Source organism: Neomonachus schauinslandi, chromosome 9, assembly GCF_002201575.2.
Source record: "Neomonachus schauinslandi chromosome 9, ASM220157v2, whole genome shotgun sequence".
Classification (NCBI taxonomy): Eukaryota; Metazoa; Chordata; class Mammalia; order Carnivora; family Phocidae; genus Neomonachus; species Neomonachus schauinslandi.
Window position 1 is genome coordinate 94,262,931 of NC_058411.1, and position 22,591 is coordinate 94,285,521.

A 22,591-nucleotide genomic window follows, 5' to 3' on the forward strand; every position below is an offset into this window, starting at 1 on the left:
AAAAAAAAAAAAAAAAAAAAAATCTTTAAAAAAAATTTAAAAAAAAAAACCAAAAAACAAAAAACTAGCTATAGGGCGCCTGGGTGGCTCAGTTGGTTAAGCGACTGCCTTCGGCTCAGGTCATGATCCTGGAGTCCTGGGATCAAGTCCCGCATCGGGCTCCCTGCTCAGCAGGGAGTCTGCTTCTCCCTCTGACCCTCCCCCCTCTCATGCTCTCTCTATCTCATTCTCTCAAATAAATTTTTTAAAAAAATCTTTAAAAAAAATTTTTTTAAAAAATAAATAAAAAATTAAAAAAACTAGCTATAGGGGCGCCTGGGTGGCTCAGTTGTTAAGCGTCTGCCTTTAGCTCAGGTCATGACCCCAGGGTCCTGGGATTGAGCCCTGCATCGGGCTCCCTGCTCTGTGGGAAGCCTGCTTCTCCCTCTCCCACTCCCCCTGCTTGTGTTCCCTCTCTCGCTGTGTCTCTGTCAAATAAATAAAATCTTAAAAAAAAAAAAAAAACTAGCTATAGTCTAGTTTTATTCCCATCCATAGTGACAGAGGACGGAAAATATTATTTGCTTTATATCCTGTGGTTATGTAGCTTTCAGTAGGGTCTGAGAGACAATTTGGCATTGATACCTGATGTTTAAGTCAAAGTTCTCCTCCAAATCTGGAAATGATTTATCCTCTTTACTGATTATTATACAAATAGAAAACCAACCAGTTGAAGATTAATACCTAAAAGAAAGAAGCTCACAGCCACTAATATTTAAAGTAATATCAAATCCTTATGCATCTCTCTGGAATTCTTTTATTCAACAGTTGTTTAAAAGTAGGTCAAATCATCACTGAGATTCATCAATTCAACTCACTAATACAAAGACATTTAATTATTTCTTAGAGACAGATGGATAATATAGTTGATAATTCTCTTTAGGTCTTCTTCCCTCATATTCTATTTTATTTTTATATGTGGTAACAGAAATTCACAGGAATTCTACATATTTTAAACTGGGTTTAACTATCCATATTTGTTTCCAATTCCCTGTTGTAATAGTGAATATGGTCATATTAATAAATACATATAAAGGAAGACAAAACAAATATCCCAGAACAAAAGAACCATAATGGAAGATATCAATGAATTTTATTATATCAAAATAGAAAATTTCAAAATCCACTATAAAGTTTTTAAAAATGAGAAATTGAGAGAAGACAGTCACAACATGGATAATATACAAACTATTTCAATCATGAGTTTTAAAAACCCTGCAAATTAAAAAACAAGCACTGATGTTTTAAAATAAATGTAGAAAAAATACAGAGATTGAGGAGATGGGGGTGGTAAAAAGGAATATTCATTTTATCTATTCTAGTTGAAATGTGCACAATGACATAATAATCATGCACCACTTTCCTAATTAAAAACTTTCTACAACTCATTTAAGAAATAATAAAAACAAACTATTTTCACACTAACCAGTTAGAAAAATTCATCTGATCCTCTTATTCTACTCCTTCAGTGCCCAGCCATCTCCTAATTAACAGCTCAGCTTATGGATAATTTCATTTACAAAGCCTTTTCTGAATGATCCCTAATCAGAGGTATTTTGTTCTCAAATCCATTTTCATTCCTGTAATATAGCTTTTAACCCACTGAATTATTTAAAAATTGACTTACTCCTTCATCTTTTCCAAAACAATGAGCCTTCCAAGGGCAATAAATTTTTTTTAAGATTTATTCAGAGAGAGAGTGCACATGCAAGCTGGGGTAAGGGCAGAATGAGAGGAAGAGAGAGACTACCAAGCTGAGCAAAGAGCCTGATACAGGGTTCAATCCCAGAACCCTGAGACCACGATCTTGAGCTGAAATCAAGAGTCAGATGCTTAACTGACTGAGCCATCCAGGTACCCCTCCAAAGGCAAGAAATCTTAACCCACCATCTGTAACATGAGGTCTGATCCATAAATAAAATAAAGTCAGTGTTTAGATCTTGTTTTCACTGAAATTTAAATAGAAGCTGCCCTCATCATCATCCTTCTAGATTCCTAACAAGACTTTTAACTCAAGTCCTACTTCTCTTCCTATTTGTCAAACTTACTCACCTTTTAAGCCTTTAGACCCCCAATCCTGAGTAGGTCTTATTTCCTATTCTTTCCTTTCTACTTCACCACATCTTATCTTCTCTCCTCTACCTGATCTTGCTAGAGCCAAAGTATTGGTTAGAGTAGAAAGAGAGTGAAGAGGTATTTAAAGACAATTAAGTCACATGAATATTTGAATCTCCCAAATCTATTACAGTGTCTAACACATGGTAAATGTTTAATGAACGAATGAATGATAAATGTCAATAGTGAACCTGAAGTAATTATAGACCCAAAGTCACTACAGTTACCACACTCTCAAAGTCCTCCCTGACCCTAAGCTCACACCAACACCCCAAAACTTAGCTTTCTGTAAATGAGCTAACAATTCTTCTTCATGGATAATATAAATGTAACAAATTACATGGACTAAAATAAATGTATGTTATAGGGAAACCACCTAGACTCTCCCTGAAAAACCTACTTTCACTTTATGTACAATTTAAGCAGTACAGTGTAGTAGTTAAAATTGTCTCAGAGTCAGACACTTGACTGAATCTTGGCTTCTCCACTTAGTAATCGTATCAGCTTGCTTGAAGGGAGCTACTTGCTCACTATGCCTTCTTTTTATCATTTGGAAAAAAAAAAATGAGAATAAGACCATTTATCTCAAGGGTTGTTGTGCAAAAGTGCAGACAAAATGCCTACCACAGAACCTGACACCTGTTTGATTGAGACACTTACTACTTTTCTCATTCTTTCTGGATTTTCTGCCTTGCAGCATAACAAAAGCAGAACATTAGAAGAAAAGGAGAATAAATATGTAAGATAAATCAAAGACTAAGAATAGAAAGAAGTTTCTAGATTTTATAAAACCTATTTATCTGTGATCCTTTTGTGTAGATTGACACATCAATAGCCTAAGAAGTTTTGAGAGAATTACAACTAGTGAAGTAGGTCAATACTACCAATCACATTAATGTCCATGACAGAATAACTACGGTTTCCCTACACTATTTAAAAAAAGCAGGAAAGACGAAATCGGGCACGTTCAGGGTAGTATGGCCAAAGACTGGAGCACTGGGTGTTATACGAAAACAATGAATCATGGAACACTACATCAAAAACTAATGATGTACTGTATGGTGACTAACATAATAAAATTAAATTCAAAAAATAAAAAAGCAGGAAAATATGTGTGACAGATTTTTTTAAATATGCATTTGAGTGACTTTCAGAAAATCCCTCTTAGGAAGAGACTTCTGTTGTTGAGGAAATGTTTAAATCATTCTAATAGGGGTAGGTTAGTTGCTATGGGTCATGGATTTCAGCTGGTTCCTTGGCTACAGAGTAATAGTATAACAAAAATAAAACCTACTTTCTGTGACAGGAAGAGAAAGTTGATCCTGGTTAGAAAAAGACATGACTGGGATGCCTGGGTGGCTCAGTCATTAAGCGTCTGCCTTCAGATTTGTTGTGAGGATTTAATGAGATAATAGGCCAAATGCCTGGCAAATTGCCTTATATGCTGTAAGTGCTCAATAAATACTCAATTTGCCTTCCATCCAGGGACCAAGTGAAGATATGCAGACAGGAAAAAACTCTCAATCTCCCCTTGCTCAGAGCATATGGCTCGTGCAGCACTAGAGCCTGGGCAGGAGTGGGACTTCTGCTTTGGGAGGAAGTGGCTGTTGGGGTGTGCAATTTGAACAGCAACAGTTCATGGTCCTTTCAGGTGTCCCCTGTTAAAAAGCTTCAGGTTGCTCATGCCCAGGCAAGTGGCTTGGCTGCTGGAGTCTCAGTATCATTGGTGGATGATGGCAACCTGACCCTTGGGGTCCTGGAATTGAGCACTGCATCAGGCTCCCTGCTCCGTGGGAAGCCTGCAGCTCCCTCTCCCACTCCCCTGCTTGTGTTCCCTCTCTTGCTGTCTCTCTCTCTCTCTGTCAAATAAATAAATAAATCTTAAAAAAGAAAAGGAAAAAGACATGAGTGGGATGACAGTGAATGACAGGAGAGAAAAAAACAGAAAAGTGATCAAGAAAGTGGGCCAAAAAGGAACTCCTCCTGAGAGTCTCCCAGTATTCAGTGAAGTCTACAAAAATGAGTTTTATAGCTGGATGTGTTCCATAAACTGGAAAAAGCTTTAGGTTCTGAAACTACAAGATGTAAAAGCTAGAATTTGCAGAAATTATGGCATGACCAGATCCTTGCCTGCTATATAAATTAGGAAGGGACTGAAATTTCAGCTGTAAATCACTTCCCAAATACATAATCTGAGATACTCCACGTAATATAGTACTTAAATATCTCTATTCAAACAGAGGTCAAGCTTCAAAAAATGTTAGTACTTGGGGCACCTGGGTAGCTCAGTTAAGCATACAGCTCTTGGTTTCCTCTCAGGTCATGATCCCAGGGTCATGAGATCCAACCCAGGGGCTGGCTCTGCACCCGCTCTGACTGACCCTTCCCCTGATCACTCACTGAAACAAATCTTAAAAAAAATAATAATAATAAAAACTGTTGGTACTTAAGACCTAGGTTACATTCATCAGAATAATTCCTGGGGTGTCAATACGAAGTAATTAATATTTTCTTCTGAGCAAGATCCCCACCTCATAAAAGCAGCATCACTGAATGTAATGTTCCTTTCAATCTTCACAACTTCATTCCACATCCTAGCTCACACTGGGCCCAGAGCCGTGCACATGGAAAGGATTTCTTAATTCCTGAGTTGGGTTAAAGTAAAGAACTCTGTATTCCCTTTCGTACAAACTGCTGAGTTTGGTAATATGTGTGGCCTAAAGGTCAACAGTACTTAGAATAATGTATTCCAGTTAGGAGGACAGGGTACCTTTGCTTCTCCAGACTTCTTTAATAGTTTCTCTCCAGAAAAGGACTTCAAGCCATTCTGGACCACTTTGTTTTCAGCCTATTCTAGGGCTCACACAGCAGAAAATAAAAGTCAAAGGCCAGTTCCCTGAATTACCATGCCCTGGCCACCTCTGCTTCTGTCCCCAAGGGTCAGGTTGCCATCATCCACCAATGATACTGAGACTCCAGCAGCCAAGCCACTTGCCTGGGCATGAGCAACCTGAAGCTTTTTAACAGGGGACACCTGAAAGGACCATGAACTGTTGCTGTTCAAATTGCACACCCCAACAGCCACTTCCTCCCAAAGCAGAAGTCCCACTCCTGCCCAGGCTCTAGTGCTGCACGAGCCATATGCTCTGAGCAAGGGGAGATTGAGAGTTTTTTCCTGTCTGCATATCTTCACTTGGTCCCTGGATGGAAGGCAAATTGAGTATTTATTGAGCACTTACAGCATATAAGGCAATTTGCCAGGCATTTGGCCTATTATCTCATTAAATCCTCACAACAAATCTGAACAGTGTTCTTGCTCTCATATTAGAGAGAAGCGTGTCCATAGGATGCCTCCAGCCCTGCATAAAAATTTCCAACTGAGAATGGTTTAAGATATTTCTGGAGTGGTAAGAGCAGATGCTCTGAAGACATAATGTAGTTTTCAAATCCTTGCTCTACTGTTAAGTGTGTGCATAGCTTTGGGCAATTTACTTAAAACATTTTATGCTCCAGCTACCTTAGTTTTAAAATGAGGGAAAATAATGGTATTTTTACCCTAGAATTGATGCAAGGATAAACAGGGTTAATGCATACAAAGCACTTAGAACCAAGCCTGGCAAATCCAAGAAGTCTGCAGTAACCCAAGTCTAGGGTAGGTTCATGGTTTCTCTGATGTGACCAAGAATTTCCTCTCCTTCTGTCCTTTCATCTTCAGTATGTTGACTGTTAGTTTCATGTGACAAGATGATGGCCACAGTTTCATGCATTACATGTAGAAATAACATCTGACAAAAAAGGAAAGAAACTGTTTCCACCTGTGCTTCTCATTTTAAGAAAAAGAAACCCTTCCCCTGCAAAGTTTTCCCAATATCCCTCAGACCATAAGGGAGACTGGGAAAACAATTATCAGGAATCTCAGACTCTAATATAATTTCTTCCAGCAAAGCCACAGCAGAGGGGGTATGAAGAAGACTGTTGAATAGGCCACTAACAATGAAAGGAAACTGATTTTCAAAGCTGTAAGTCTCTTGATAGCTAGTGTATGGCAGAGCTGAAAGATAAAAACAAGTCTGGACCTTCTGCTAAAGATGCTACCTCCCAGATCACTGTACAGAGTTTATATTCATTTGCTAGGGCTACTATAACAAAGTACCACATACTAGGTGGAGCTTAAGCTACAGAAATTATAGTTTGGAAGGCTACAAGTCCAAGGCAAAGCGTCAGAAGAGTTGGTCTCTTCTGAAGGTTGTGAGGAAAAACATGTTCCATTACTCTTAGCTTCTGATGGTTTGCTGGAAATCCTTGAGAAGTATCACTCCTATCTCTGGCTTCATTTTCACACAGTGTTCTCCCAGCTTATGTCACTAAATTTCCCCTATATATAAGGACATTAGTATTATTAGATGAGAGTCTACCCTAAGGATATTTTAACCCCACAGTCCTTCATATTAACTGAGCTGAAGATTTTATTGTAATTCCTATAGGATACTTAAATTTAAGTTCTTCCCTGATGTTCTGTTTTGATTTTCCATTTATACTGATTTTTCATTGCTTTGAGATATAATTGACATATGATAAAACCCATATTTAATGTATATAATTTGATGAATTTAACATATGTATATACTTCTGATACCACCACCACAATCTAATGAACATATCGATCACCTCAAAAAAAAAAAAAAAAGAAAAGAAAAGAAAAAAAGCAAAGACTATCTCCAAATAAGGTCACATTCTTATGTACTGGGTGTTAGGACCCCAACATATAAATTGGTTGAGAGCAAGGGGACACAATTCAACCCATAATCCCATAATATAGGTGAAAATCACCTTAAAGGGAGATCAACAACCCAGGGGTTTGATATATACACTTAGAAAAAAAGGATAGGGGTGACATCTATTTGTTTTAAGTCACAGAGAATTAATGCAAAAGGGCTGGTTCAGACAAAAACATTTATGAGCATAATACAGAAAAACAGATTAATCGAGCTCAAAAATAGATATTCCTTCAACGTAACTAGTAATTATCTTCAGGGAGAAAAAATATGTTTTGGTCCTTTGCATCTTTCTTGTCTCTGGAAAGGCATAATGCATTATTCATAATGTAATAATGCTTTGCTTGATGGAAGTACTTTTAATCGAAACCTTTAGGCAAAGAAAACATGGAATAGATTCTTACCTTCTCATTTTTAAAGAGGTACTTAATAAGGATTCTAAAATTTAGAATATTAAGGACAAGAGCTTTGTTCTTAATTGAACTGTTACTGTGGGTCCCTCTTCTCTCATTCACTTGCCACTGGTCACTACTAACAAACTAGGCAAGATCTCAAAGAGTCATACTTGGAAAAAAAAAAAATTCTGTTTTCCAATATTGCGATCACTGTTTCTAACAGCTAATAAGAAATCATGTGCATTGAACAATTTATGTGTGTTAAGCATTCTATAAGCAAAGCAACACACTTTGCAGCCCCTTTTACCTAAGGCCAATCTTCTGCCTATTTTTTAGGTTTAATATCCTTTTGTTTCTGAGGATATATTCACTATTGATTCTCTTTTGTTAAACCTCCAGGTTTAGAAGTAGTGTTCATGATTCCTAATTCATGGCATACTTTCATCACTGACCTATGCATGTTCTCCATTTATTTGTCTCCTCTCATCACATTACCATTTCCCATCCTTTGCCCCATGAGCAACCATTGCATTTTATTTTAATGTTACTCTTTGTAATTGTATGTTCTGTTAGTCAAGGTTCTTCAGGAAAACAAAATAGAGATTTTAGAGGACTGGCTCACGCAATTGTGTAGGCTGACAAGGCTAAGATCAGTAAGCAAGCCATAAGCCTGGAAATTCAGGTAAGAGCTAATGTAGTTTTGAGTCCAAAATCTACAGACTGGAAACTTAGGCTTCTTTGTTTCAGCTCTGGGGAAGAATTGCTTTTTCTTCAGGAAATCTGTCTTTGCTCTTAAGTCCTTCAACTAACTGGATGAGGCCCACACAACATTATGGAGGATAACCTGCTTTGTCTCCCGTTAACAGATTTTTAAGTATTAGTCGCTTCCACAAATACCTTCACAAAAACATTTAGACTAGTGTTTGACCTAACAACTGGGTACCATAGCCAAGTTAACACAAAGTTAACCATGACATATGAATTCCATAAAAAGACTATCACTGTTGTCATGTGATTTTTGTCATGCATCAGCATCACTTGTGATTTTTAAACAAGCACATGATCTCACGTCTACCCTAGACCTACTGAGTCATAAGTATTAACAGTAAATTAACAGTAAAACGGCATCTTAACAGTAAATATCTCCCTATTTCTTACTCACCTCACAGAAATATTAAGACTATAAAAAAGACTATATGCAAAAGAACATGTATTGTATGATTCCATTTACATGAAGTTCAAAAAGAGTCAAAATTAATATGTAGTATTTAAGGTGGTACCTGTCTGGCATGATAATGAGTAATGGAATTAGAAAGGGATGAGAAACAATTACATTGAAGGTTTGGGGCAGGGGGAGCTGATACTCTAGACCCAAGCAGTGATAATATCAGTGTTTTTATTGTTTCATTAGCCTGTGTATTTAAGTTTTGTGCACTTTTCAGTGTAGGTTTTATTTCACAATGAGAGTTAAAAAGATTGAATGGAATAGTATGCACAATGCCAAGACACATGTTACACCCACAAATCTCCCAAATACACTCTACCTGGTTTAGAGTAGTTGAGCTTTAAGAATTTTTTCTTGAGTATGTTTAAATTTTAACATCCAAGTTTTATATTAATAAGGGTAGGAAACTTTGTTTGGTAAACAGAGCAGCTTAAGTAATTTTTGAATATAAAAAAGCAAGCCTGGGGCATGGTTTAGAGAGAAAGAGGTAAAGAACTAAATTTCTCTCAACAAAAGCAAAATTCAGAGGGGTATGCTGGCAGCTTAGGAAGTCAGAAAGAAGGCTTCAAGGTAAAAATGAAACATCTACAAGATGATTGATATCCCCAGGACCTAAGATGGGCAAAGGTTCCCTTCCTGATAGAGGAGTGATGAATGAAGGTTTCAGACAGTGTAATATTCAATTTTAATTTGTTGTCTGTTAACCAGACAAGATTATCTGATTATGCATTAATCAGTGTTGTGCATTAATCATTGATCCCATTACCTAACATTTCATTAAAATATAGCCATACATGATAGCCTATGATAATTGGTGCTAAGGAAACGAAGGAATAAACACAATGCTCAACATGACCAAGACAACAGAAAAAGGACAGCAGTTACGGAAGCAAGAAACAGAGATCAAGAATCTCCTGGTTGGAGGAGACCAGAGAAAAAGATGGCTGGGTGAAAAAAAAAAAAAAAAACACACCTTGAAGCTACTTGAGGCTCTTGGGCAAGAATCTGGATTTCCTACAACATGAGGAATGGGGACCAGGGTCACTCTACTCAAATAATTTAAGAAATAGTAATCCCAGCAGTCTGATGACTTGAAAGTACCAGGAAATGGGCACTCTGTCACCTCTGCCTTATTAGCATTTGGCATGAGAATTCAGTTTTTACCAAAAGCCTTATATAGGCTTCCATTAAGTATTATAAATGAAGGTCATTTCAAAGAAAGACTGTGGGATTCTGAAACTAGCAGCTCTTAACACAGCGACTCAAAATTGAAGAGCTCCATAGTGTGTTACAGTCACTCAATAGTTCTATATATTCCCAAGGAAATATATAGAAATTCCCCCTCTATCTTGACAGTTCACTCATAATAATCCATATTTGGTGTTGTGGGAAAGTAAATAACTCAAAATTTAAGAAAGAAAAAATATAGGTGACCCTAGTCCCTAAGGAAAAGTATCTAAAAAGCAGTTTAATGGCCTTAAAACTCCAAGGTTAAGGGCTTTCCGTTTAAGAAAGAAAACAAAACTGGGTGTCTAGTAAAATACAAAAATTGAGAAATGTCATCCATAATGCCCATCAGTGATACTCATATATGGAATTTAAGAAACCAAACAAAGAAAAAAGAGACAAATAATCCCCAAAACAAAACACAAAAAAAAACCTCTTAAATACAGAGAACAAACTGGTCATTGCCAAAAGGAAGATGGGTGGGGGGTTGGGTGGAAATAGATCAAGGAGATTAAGAGTACACTTATCATAATGAGCATTAAGTAATGTGTAGAATTGTTGAATCATTGTATTTTACAATGAACCTAACATAACACTGTATGTTAATTTACTTGAATTTAAAAATTAATTGGAAAGTATTGACATAGAGAAAATAAAATCAACGAGGATAGCAACTGAATTATAAGTATCGAAATAATTACCTATTAAAATAGTTCAATATATGCATAACAGCTGTGAAATAAGTGATAAAGGTAACAGCAAGAGAAAAACCATGTCCAGGTAAACAATAAGGTGGGAGAGAAAACCAAAAACCGTTATAGAGAGATGAATATCACATTAGAAAAAAAACAAAACATAAGGCAGAGAAGACATTGACAACAGGACAAGAGAAATGAGAAAAATAAGTAAAATGAAATGACAAAAATAAAGTAACATACAAATATAATTTCAATACCTCAATCTTTTCCCTAAGATAGTTGCAATGACAGTTCAGGAAAAATGCACACACAAATATGTGTAGATGTATAAGCAACTGTGCATTTCAAATTGTGATGAAGCAGCATTTTTTAAAATTGCAAACTATTTTAGACTGAAACTTTTATTTAAAATAACAACAACAATGTCATTACCATGTCAAATGACTGTAAAAATATCCAACTGCTTACTTTTGTTCTCTGTATCTCATGGACAAACAATTCATGAACCAGCACTAGTCCATAGACCACACTTTGATTATCTGGTTTACACATAGCTGAAGAAATTGCCTATAATGTGGCACAGAGAAAGATTGAAAACATGAAGAACAAAAAAGCTTAAGAAATAATGGTGGACAGATGTAGAAAGACTAGTACTATAGTTTGTGAAAGAGAATGCAGTATACATGGGGAATATTGAAGAAATATTCCCTGAAAAAAAATTCAGTATTTGGAGACACATGTAAATCTTCTAATAGGAATCACAAATCTAAAGCAAAATGAAAAATAAGAAATCTATTCCTAGCTACATCATAGTGAAAAGTCAGAACACCAAAGACAAAGAGAATATCATAAAAGCAAGCAGAGATAAAGATAGCTGACCTATGGAAGATCCATAATTATACTGATAAAAATATAGAATACTGAGTGTACCTTTAAAATGACAAAGTGGTATGAAGACATTGAGAGAAAATTACTATTAACCACAAATTCTATAACTACCTTAAGTAGTAATGATAGCAAAATTAAGATTTTTTCAGACAAAAGCTTAGAGTTTAACAATAGGTTCTTACTAGAGGAATTACTAAATATGTATTTTAGAAAACACAAAATTATTCAACATCAAAGAAGAACTGAAATGAGAAGAGAAATGGTGAGTAAACATGTTATAAACTTGTCAGTAAATACAAACATGGACTATATGCAATAGTAAAAATTTGGGAAATAAAAACAAACTACAACTTAACTATTAGCCAAAAATAACGCACACCAATCTTCTTTCTCTCATTTGACAGTATAAAATTTGGAGTTACATTTTTGCACTGGATGGCACATGTGCAAATAGATGAAATGTTTTATTTAGAATTTTTCTAACAACCACTGGAAACTGATCAATAATGCAGGGGGTAGAGAGCAACACAGGTTATTCAAATAATATCTGTTATTCATGGACATGTTCTAGGCTTTTGAGATAATATATATAAAAAGTGCTAGAAAACAACATCAATTTAAATTATTTAAGGCAATTACAATTGAACAACAGTAAACACATACTGTAATTTGTAAGCATAAGTACTAGAGATATATGCACTGGATTTCTTGCTTTAGGTTGTTAAATTTTTTTTATTTTTTAGCTTTTTATGTTGAAATAATTTCAAACTTGAAAAGTTTCCAAAAAATCAAAGCATTTCCATTTACCTTTCACCAACATTCTCCACTTTAACATTTTACTACCTTTATCTCTCTCCCTCTGCACTTTTTTCTGAACTGAGAGTAAACTGCAGACATGAAGCCCTTTGTTCATAAATGCTACAGTGTGCATTTCCTAAGAATGAAGATATTATCTTACATAATTGCAGTGTAATAACCAAAATCAAGAATCTACATTAATAGTCTTATATAGTCTTGCCAGCCTTATTTAAATTTTGATAATATTCTCAGTAACATTCTTTATAAATCACTTAATGGAAAAGAAAAAAACCTGGTGCAAGATCACACATAACATTTAGTTGATATGTCTCTTTAGTGTCCTTAATCTTGAATAGTTAATCTTTTTCATTCATGCTCTTGATATCCTTAAAAATAAATTTTGAAAATAAAGGACATTGGTGTTTGTAGGCCAGTTAGTTTAGAGAATGTCCCTCAATTTAGATTTGTCTAAAGTTTGCTCATGATTATATTCAGGTTACATGTGTTTTGTAAGTTATACAACTAAAGTTACATTGTGTCCTTCTCAATGCCCATCAGGAGCTACATAATATCAGTTTGTCTCATTCCTGCTCATAATAATTTTGATTACTTGGTTACAGTGTTATCTGCCAGGTTTCACCTTTGCAAAGTTACCATTTTTCCCTTTGTAATTAATAAATATTTTAGAGGTATAGTTTGTGAATATAATTTTTAACATCACTGATTTTTCTTTGAATCAAGTATTACCATGGTTATTATTACCTGTATTAGTTAATATTTTGCTAAAAGGAAGAACTTCTCCCTCATTTCCTTTTTTTTTTTTTAATTCATCAATGTGGACTCACATGTTTTTATTTTACTTAATAGGATATGGTCCATTACAATCATGAATTATTTTGATGCCCAAGTTAATTCTCCTGAATTCATTTAGCAACTCCTTGCTTTTGCTGCAGCAAGACGTTTTAGGCTTATATTGTATTTTCCATACCTCAGCTCTGAAATCAGCTATGTCTACAAGGAGAAATGGTTCATTTTACTGCAGAATGATATTTAGAAACTAAGACCTGGTGATTTTATGTGTCCACTGCTGCTGCTGTGTCCTTGCTTCTAGGACATCTCAACAGGAAGAATTAGGAAATAAGTCTATGCATACATACACATATATTAACAAATACAAAAACCCACACTGCAAGTTCATACTGAAAGCCCTACTTCAATACATCACTCTTTATCTAAATCCTTTTTGAATTTATAACTTCCTTCCCCCAAAATGAGAAATCTGGCGTACAGTAATTTAATGTATTTATTTATTTGCCCATTCCTAAAATGCATAGGAAGTAGTTTTAGAATTTAACCTGTATGATGGCAAAAATAACTACCCGGAGTTTAGTATGTGATTATCATTTACTTTGTCATTAGCCTGAGAATATACAGTCAAAAGACTGTTCAAAATTAATCTTTCAGTTTTCATTTGGAATATAGTTAGTGGTGGGTCATTTCTATTTATATCCATTAAGGAGAATCCTTCTCATATCCTTATGGAGGTTTTATTTTGTTGGCTTTGGGTCTTTTGTTTTTGTTTTGTTTTTGATATGTAAGACATTAACATGTTACAATCTTCTGTTTATACATTCTTGTTTCTTGAAAATCCTGCTCCATTATTCCCTAACTTTGTTGCTTCTGAGAAGTCTAACTCAAGTATAATTCTCTTGGCCTTGTAAGTTACTTGATTAACATGATTTCAAAGTTAAAAATTATACAAAAAGATATTCTAAAAGAAGTAATGCTCCTTTTTCCCTCTTTGTCCACCCCATCCCATTCACCCAGTGCAGGTGAATGTTTGTTTGTTTGTTTTTCCTTCCTGTGACTCTTTTTTTTTTTGCAAAAATAAGTAGATAAGACTTCCAGGGAAGATGGTGGAGTAGGAGGATCCTAGATTCACCTCAACCCACAGATATAACTAGATAACACTCACAGTATTAATAACCCAGAAAATGACCCAAAGACTGACAGAATAAGCTCCACAACTACATGTGGAAAAGAGGCTACAACCACATGTAGATGGAAACCAAAGGGACTCATGGGACTGTCCCTGGGAGGGAGGGACACCACAGGCATGGAAAGCAGAGAGAAACAGAACCCCATACCAGAGAGTCTGCAAAGGAAAGACAAACCCCCATAACATTATGCTTTGAAAACCAGAGTTCTTACAACCAGCAGGACTTAAAGCCTGTAATTAAAAAAAAAAAAAAGTCAGTGGGCTGTGCTCTGGGAGAGCCTGGAGGGTGAGAGGAAAAGGAGTCCTCACCCTTAAAGAGAGAGCACAACAAACAGTCCCTGGAAATACAGTGTAGAAGCAGCAGTTTAAAAGGTGCCTGGGGCATACAAGAGGTAGGGTTATTTACTAATATCCTAGTATGCTCCAGAAGGGACAGAAATCATTGGGAAATTCCTCCAGGAACACAGGAGTTGGCAGATGGCACCTCCCTCCCCCAGTACCTAGCATAAATACACGGCCACCTGCTGGACTCACTACCTAACTTGCTAACACCACTACCCAGCAGCACCATGCCCTGAATGTGCTTCCACAGATCTATTCCTCTGGCTATCACCTCAGTCCAGGCACTGCAGAGCCCATCTACAGAGGAGGGGAGGGGTGCACAAAGCCTGCTAGTACCACTGCCCTGCTGTGCTGGGCTTGCAGGGATAACCCCCCCCCCCACACACACACACACACACACAATGAGGACCACCTCAGCCCTGGTGCTGCAGGGCCCCTCCCATGGAGGACCAGGAGTGCACAAAGCTTGCTAACACTGCCCTACCGCCCCCACCCAATGCTGTGCTTCTGTGGAGACAGGGAGCTGCTTCAGTCCTAGTGCTGCAGGCCCCTCCTGAAGAGGACTAGCTGCTTGCAAAGTATGGTAGCACTGCCAGCATGCTGCACCACCCCTGCCACTCTGTTTTAGTGGATCCACCCTCTTCAATATGCCCTTGGCCAGTGCCCATACAGGGTGGTACTGCAGGCCTGGCAGTGTGCAGAGCCCCTACAGTGGCCAGCACCACTCGAAACTAACTCCTGCCCTGAGGAGAGGGAAAGATAACCATACACACCAGTCAGAAGGAAACCCAACAGTAGGCTGTAGGCAGACAACTGGTCTGACTACATGCCGTGCCCACCAACAAAAGCTTCTCAGGGTCAACTCAGGGAAAGTACCCTGTGGTTTGGTGCTATGGCATCCCTGGCAAATACATGGTATAACTCAACTCAAGCCCAAGGCTTCCACAGACTGGCCCACTAAAAGCACAGGGATCAAACACTGCCCACAACATGCAAAAGTCATTGCAGATGACTCAAGGAAAAAAGTAGCTCAGCCACAACAGCAGGGCCTTGCATCACACATAGGAGAAACCCCATAAGCACCAGATTCTAGTGAACAGGGGACACTGCACTGCAAGGCACTACAAAACCTCTTCTTCCTAAGGCCTCTACTTTTGAGTACAGGAAATGGAGCTGCCTTTCCTAACACACAGAAACAGACACAGCAAGTTAGACAAAATGAGAAGACAGAGGAACACATCCCAAATGAAAAGACAGGACAAAATCATAAGAAACCTAAGTGAAATGGAGGTAATATGCCAGATAGATAACTTAGAGTAATGATCATAAAGATACTCACTGGACTAGAGAAAACAGTGGAGGACATCATTGAGACCCTTAACAATGAGATTAAAAAAAAAAAAAAAAAAAGAACCCATCAGTGATAAAGAGCACAATAAATGAAATTTAAAAATACACTAGATGGAATAAATATAAGACTAGATGAAGCAAAAGAATGAATCAGTGACCTAGATTACAGAGTAATGGAAAGTAATCAAGCTGAGCAGGTGAGAAAAAATAATTACGCAAAATGAGAATAGATTTAGGGAACTCAGTGATACCACTAAGCATAATAACATTCACATTATAGGAATCCTGGAAGAAGAGAGTGAAAAGGGAGCAGAAAATTTACTGGAAGAAATAATAGCTGAAAACTTCCTCAATATGGGGAAGGATACAGAAATCCAGATCCAGGAGTCACAGAGATCCCATAACAAAATCAACACAAGGAGGTCCACACCAAAACATACAGTAATTAAGATGGCAAAAAGTACTGATAAGGAGAGAATTTTAAAAGTAGCAAAAGAAAAGAAAGTTTCATACAATGGAAACCCCATAAGGCTAACAGTGGATTTTTCAGCAGAAACTCTGCAGGCTAGAAGAGAGTGGTGTGATATATTCAAAGTCCTGAAAGGCAAAAATCTGCAGCCAAAAATATTCTATCCAGCAAGGTTATCATTCAGAATAAGGGAGATAGAGTTTCCCAGAAAAACAAAAGCTAAAGATATTCATGACCATTAAACCAGCCCTCCAAGAAATGTTCAAGTACTCTTTAAGTGGAAAGGAAAGACCATAAATAAGCAAGAATAAGTAAAGTAGGAAGCACAAAATATTAAATAAGTATATTTGTAAAAATCAGTCAAGAGATTCATAAAGTAAAAGGCTGAAAGTATGACACCATATACATAAATGAGACCAGGGGAGAAGAGGAGTAAAGAATGGGTTGACTTAAGGAACCATCAACTTAATATAGACTTCTGTATACAGAAGATGTTATATACAAACAGAATAGTAACCACAAATCTAAAACCAGTAACAGATATGCAAACAAAAGAGAAAGGAATCCAAGTATATCACTAAAGAAAGCCAAATAATCGTGAGAGAAGAGAGCAAGAAAGAAATGGAGAAAACCTACAAAAAAAGTACTACAAAGCAAGTAACAAAAAGGCAATAAATACATACCTATCAATAATTACTTTGAATGTAAGTGGACTAAATGCTCCAATTAAAAGGCATTGGGTCACAGAATGGATAAAAAACAAGAACCTTGTATATATACAGTCTATAAAAGACTTATTTCAGACAAAGACACCTACATATTGAAAGTGAAGGGATGGAGAAGCATTTATCATGCAAATGGATGTGAAAAGTAAACAGCAGTGCTTATATCAGACAAAATGAACATTGAAACAAAAACTTTAACAAAAGACAAAGAAGGACACTATATAATCATTCAGGGGACAACTACAACAGGAAGATATAGCAATGGTAAATATTAATACACCCAATGTGGAAGCACCCAAATACCTAAAGGAGTTAATAACAAACATAAAGGAAACAATTGATAGTAATAAAATAGGGGACTTTAACACCCTACTGACATCAATGGACAGGTCATCCAAACAGAAAATCAACAAGGAAACAGTGGTTTTGCAGGACACATTGGACCACATGGATTTAACACATCTATTCAGAACATTCCATCCTAAAATGGCAGAATACACATTCTTTTCAAGTGCACATGGAACATTCTCCAGAATAGATCACATATGAAGTCACCAAACAAGTCTCAACAATTTCAGAAAGATTGAAGTCATGCCATGCATCTTTTCTGACCACATTGCTATGAAATTGCAAATTAACCACAAGAAAAAATCTGCAAAGTGTGCAAATCCATGGAGGTTAAATCACATACTAGTCAACTACGAATGCGTAAACCAACAAATCAAAAAGGAAATGAATGACAAAAGAAAAAGAAAATACAATGGTCTAGAATCCCTGGGATCCAGTAAAAGCAGTTCTAAGAGGGACATTTATAACAATACAGGCCTGCCTCAAGAAGCATTAAAAACCTCAACCAACCAACCAAACCTTATATCTAAAGGAGCTAGGAAAAGAAGAACAAACAAAACCCCAAACCAGTAGAAATAAATAATACTAGAGCAGAAATTTAGAAAATAAACAAAGTAAAATAGAACAGATCGAAGAAACCAGGAGCTGGTTCTTTGAAAAAGATCAACAAAGTTGATAAACATATAGCCAGACTCATCAAGAAAGAGAGAGAACTCAAATATACACTATCAGCAATGAAAGAGGAGAAATAATCACCAACAGCACAGAAATACAAAGAATTACAAGACGATTATGAAAAATTCTATGCCAACATATTAAAGAATTGGAAGATTCCTAAAAACAATATAACCTCCCAAAGTTGAATAGGGAATAAAAAATTTGAACAGACTGATTACCAACAATGAAATTAAATAATTAAATCAGTAATCAAAAACTCCCAACAAACAAAATTCCAGGACCAGATGGCTTTACAGGTGAATTCTACCAAACATTTAAAGAAGAGTTAATACTGATTTTCTCAGGCTATTCCAAAAACTAGAAAAGGAAAGAAAACTTCCAATTCATTTTATGAGGCACGCATTACCTTGATACCAAAACCAGATAAAGACACTACAAAAAAAAGAAAAGAGAAAGAAAGAAAGAAAGAAAGAAAGAAAGAAAGAAAGAGAGAAAGAAAGGGAAAGAACAAAAAAGAAAACTACAGGCCATTATCTCTGATGAACATAGATGCAAAAATCTTCAACAAAATGTTGGCAAACCAATTCCAACAATACATGTAAAATATCATTCACAATGATCAAGTGGCATTTACTCCTGGGATGCAAGAGTGGCTCAATATTCACAAATCAATAAACCAATCAATGTGATACATCACCACAGTAAGAGAAAGGATAAAAGCCATATGATTATTTCAATAGATGCAGAAAAAGCATTTGACAAAGTACAACATCCATTCATGATAAAAACCGTCGACATAATAAAGGCCTTATATGAAAAACCCACAGCAAACATTATACTCAATGGTGAAAATCTGATAGCTTTCCCCCTAAGGTCAGGAGCAAGACAAAGAGGTCCACTCTCACCAGTTTTATTCAACATACTACTGGAAGTTCTAGTCACAGCAATCAGACAACAAAAAGGAATAAAAGGCATCCAAATTGGTCAAGAAGGAAAACTTTCACTGTTTATAGAGGACATGATACTCTATTTAGAAAACCCAAAGATAAAAAAACTACCAGAACTGATCAATGAATTCAGTAAGGTTGCAGGATACCACATTAGTGTACAGAAATCCATTGCATTTCTATATACTAATAATGAAGCAACAAAAAGAAGTTAAGCAATCCCATTTATAATTGCACCAAAAATAAAATACCTAAGAATAAACTTAACCAAGGAGATAAAAGACCTGTAATGTATTAACTATAGAACACTGAAGAAAGAAATCAAAGATGACACAAGCAAATGGAAATACATTCCATACTCATGGATTAGAAGAACAAATATTGTTAAAATGTCCATACTATCCAAAGCAATCTACAGATGTAATGCAATCTGTATGAAAATACCAACAGCATTTTTGACAGAACTAGAACAAACTGAAAATTTGTATGAAACTACAGAAGACCTTAAATAGCCAAAACAATCTTGAAAAATAAAACCCAAACTAAAAGTACCACAATTCCCATTTTCAAATTATAATACAAAGCTGTAGTAATCACAACAGTTTAATACTAGCACAAAAATAGACACATAGATCAATGGAATAAGATAAAAGCCCAGAAACAAACCCATGATTATGTAGTCAATTAATCCTCCACAGAATAGGCAAGAATCAACAAGGGGGAAAAGACACTTTTCAACAAATGGTGCTGGGAAAACTGGACAGCTACATGGAAAAGATGAACTTAGACGACTTTCTTACACCTTACACAAAATAAACTCAAAACGGATTAAAGAACTAAATGTGAGACCTGAAACCATAAACATCCCAGAAGAGAGCACAGGCAGTAATGTCTCTGACATCAGCCATAGCAACATTTTTCTAGGTAGGTCTCCTGAGGCAAGGTAAATAAAAGGAAAAATAAGCTATTGGGACTACATCAAAATAAAAAGCTTCTGCACAGCACTAGAAATAATAAAACTAAAAAATGACCTACTGAATGATAGAAGGTATTTGCAAATGGCCTGATAAAGGGTTAGTATTCAAAATATAAAAACAGGGAGCAAGATGGCGGAGGAGTAGGAGACCTGGATTTCGTCTGGTCTCAGGAATTCAGCTGGATAGGGATCAAACCATTCTGAACACCTACAAACTCAACAGGAGATCGAAGAAAAGAAGAGCAACAACTCTCTCATCAGAAAAGCGACCACTTTCTGGAAGGTAGGACGTGCGGAGAAGTGAATCCGAGGCGATGTTCGGGAGGATAGACGGCGGGGGAGGGGCCTCCGGCGGCCGCTTCTGGCAAGTGATAGAGCCGCAGAGCACAAAATCAGAACTTTTAAAAGTCTGCTCCACTGAGGGACGTCACTCTGGTGGCTAAGCGGGGGGTGGAACCCTCCAGGATAGTGTGGTCTCAGGACCCATGGGTCACAGAAAGACCGGGGGTGCCTGAGTGTGGCAGAGCTCCCAGGGATCGGAGCAGGGAAGCCGGCTGCAGAGGCGGAGCCCAGGCGCGGGCTCTCAGCTCGGGGCTGCCATAGACCATGATCCGCAGCACAGTCGGGCCACTGCTCCTCCAGCAGGGACCCAACAAGCGGCAGATCCGGGGAGACTCACCTTCCTCCCCCGGGAGGAGCCGCACGGGAGTGCGCCGCAGGGATCTGCTGGGTTTGGAGACTCCACCCGGGGTCAGGTGCCAGAGATAGAAACGCGCGGTCACAGGCCAGGTGAGCACGGAGTGCGGCTGGAGACTGGGGAGACGGGAGTGACTGACGGCTTTTCTCTGGGGGTTCACTGAGAAGCGGGGCCCGAGTTCTCGGCTCCTCCGCGGCGGAGATTGGGAGGCCGCCATTTTCACTCTCCGCCTCCAAAGCTGTAGGAAAGCTCGCAGGGAACAAAAGCCCCGGAGGGCAAACCCGAGCAGATTACTTAGCTGGGAGGGGGCAAGGGCGGGGCAATTCTGCCTCCAGCAAAGACATTTGGAAACCACGGCAACAGGCCCCTCCCCAGAAGATCAGCGAGAACAGCCAGCCAAGACCAAGTTTACCGATCAATGAGAATGGCAGAACTCCAGCGCTAGGGGACTACTGCACATAGAATTCATGGCTTTTTTACCATGATTCTGTAGTCTTTCAAAGTTAATTTTTTTTAACTGTTTTTTCTTTTTATTTTCTTTTTGAATTTTTCCTTTTTCCCTTTTTCAACCAACATCTTATCAATCCCTTTTTTAAAAAAAAAAAAAAACATTTTTATTTTTCATTTTTAGAGTCATATTCTATCCCTTCATAGTAGTTACCCGTATTTTTGGCTTATATATATAAGTTGTTCTCTCTTTAAAATTTTGAGATAGTTTCTTCTAACAGATCAAAATATACCCTAAATCTCTAGTATATGGTATTTTCTATTCCCCTGCCTGATCACATCCTCTCCCTTTTTTTTTCTTTTTTTAAATCCTCTTCTTTCTTTTTTCAAACAACTTCTTATCAATTCCTTTTATAAAATTTTTTATAATTTCCATCTTTACAGTCATATTCCATCCCTTCATCAGATCAACCCTTATTTTTGTACATATATAAGTTTTTCTTTCTTTAAAATTTTGGGAGGCACTTTCTTCTAACACACCAAAATACACCCAAAATCTAGTGTGTGGCACTGATCTATATACCAGCCTGATCATATTTGATCACATTCTGGTTTTTCTGTTCTTGTTTTGTTTTGTTTTTGTTTTTATCTTTATCTTTTTCTTTTTTTTCTTTTTCTTTTTTCTCTTTCCCTTTCTTTTCCCACTGCTTCAGGTTTTTTCTGATTTCTTTAGAGTATATTTTCTGGGGATGTGGTTACTCTACTAGCATTTTGTTCTCTCATTAATCTATTCTCCTCTGCACAAAATGACAAGACGGAAAAAATCACCTCAACAAAAAGAACAAGAGGTAGTACCAACTGCCAGGGACCTACTCAATATGGACATTAGTACGATGTCAGATCTAGAGTTCAGAATCATCACTTTAAAGATACTAGCTGGGCTTGAAAAAAATATGGAAGTTATTAGAGAAACCCTTTCTGGAGAAGTAAAAGAACTAAAATCCAACCAAGTAGAAATCAAAAAGGCTATTAATGAGGTGCAATCAAAAATGGGGGCGCTAACTGCTAGAATAAATGAGGCAGAAGAGAGAATCAGTAATATAGAAGATGAAATGATGGAAAATAAAGAAGCTGAGAAAAAGAGAGATAAACAACTACTGGATCACGAGGGCAGAATTCAAGAGATAAGCGATACCATAAGATGAAACATTAGAATAATTGGGATCCCAGAAGACGAAGAAAGACAGAGAGGGGCAGAAGGTATAATGGAGCAAATTAGAGCAGAGAACTTCCCTAATTTGGGGAAGGAAACAGGCATCAAAATCCAGGAAGCACAGAGAACCCCTCTCAAAATCAATAAAAATAGGTCAACACCCCGACATCTAATAGTAAAACTTACGAGTCTCATAGACAAAGAGAAAATCCTGAAAGCAGCTTGGGAGAAGAGATATGT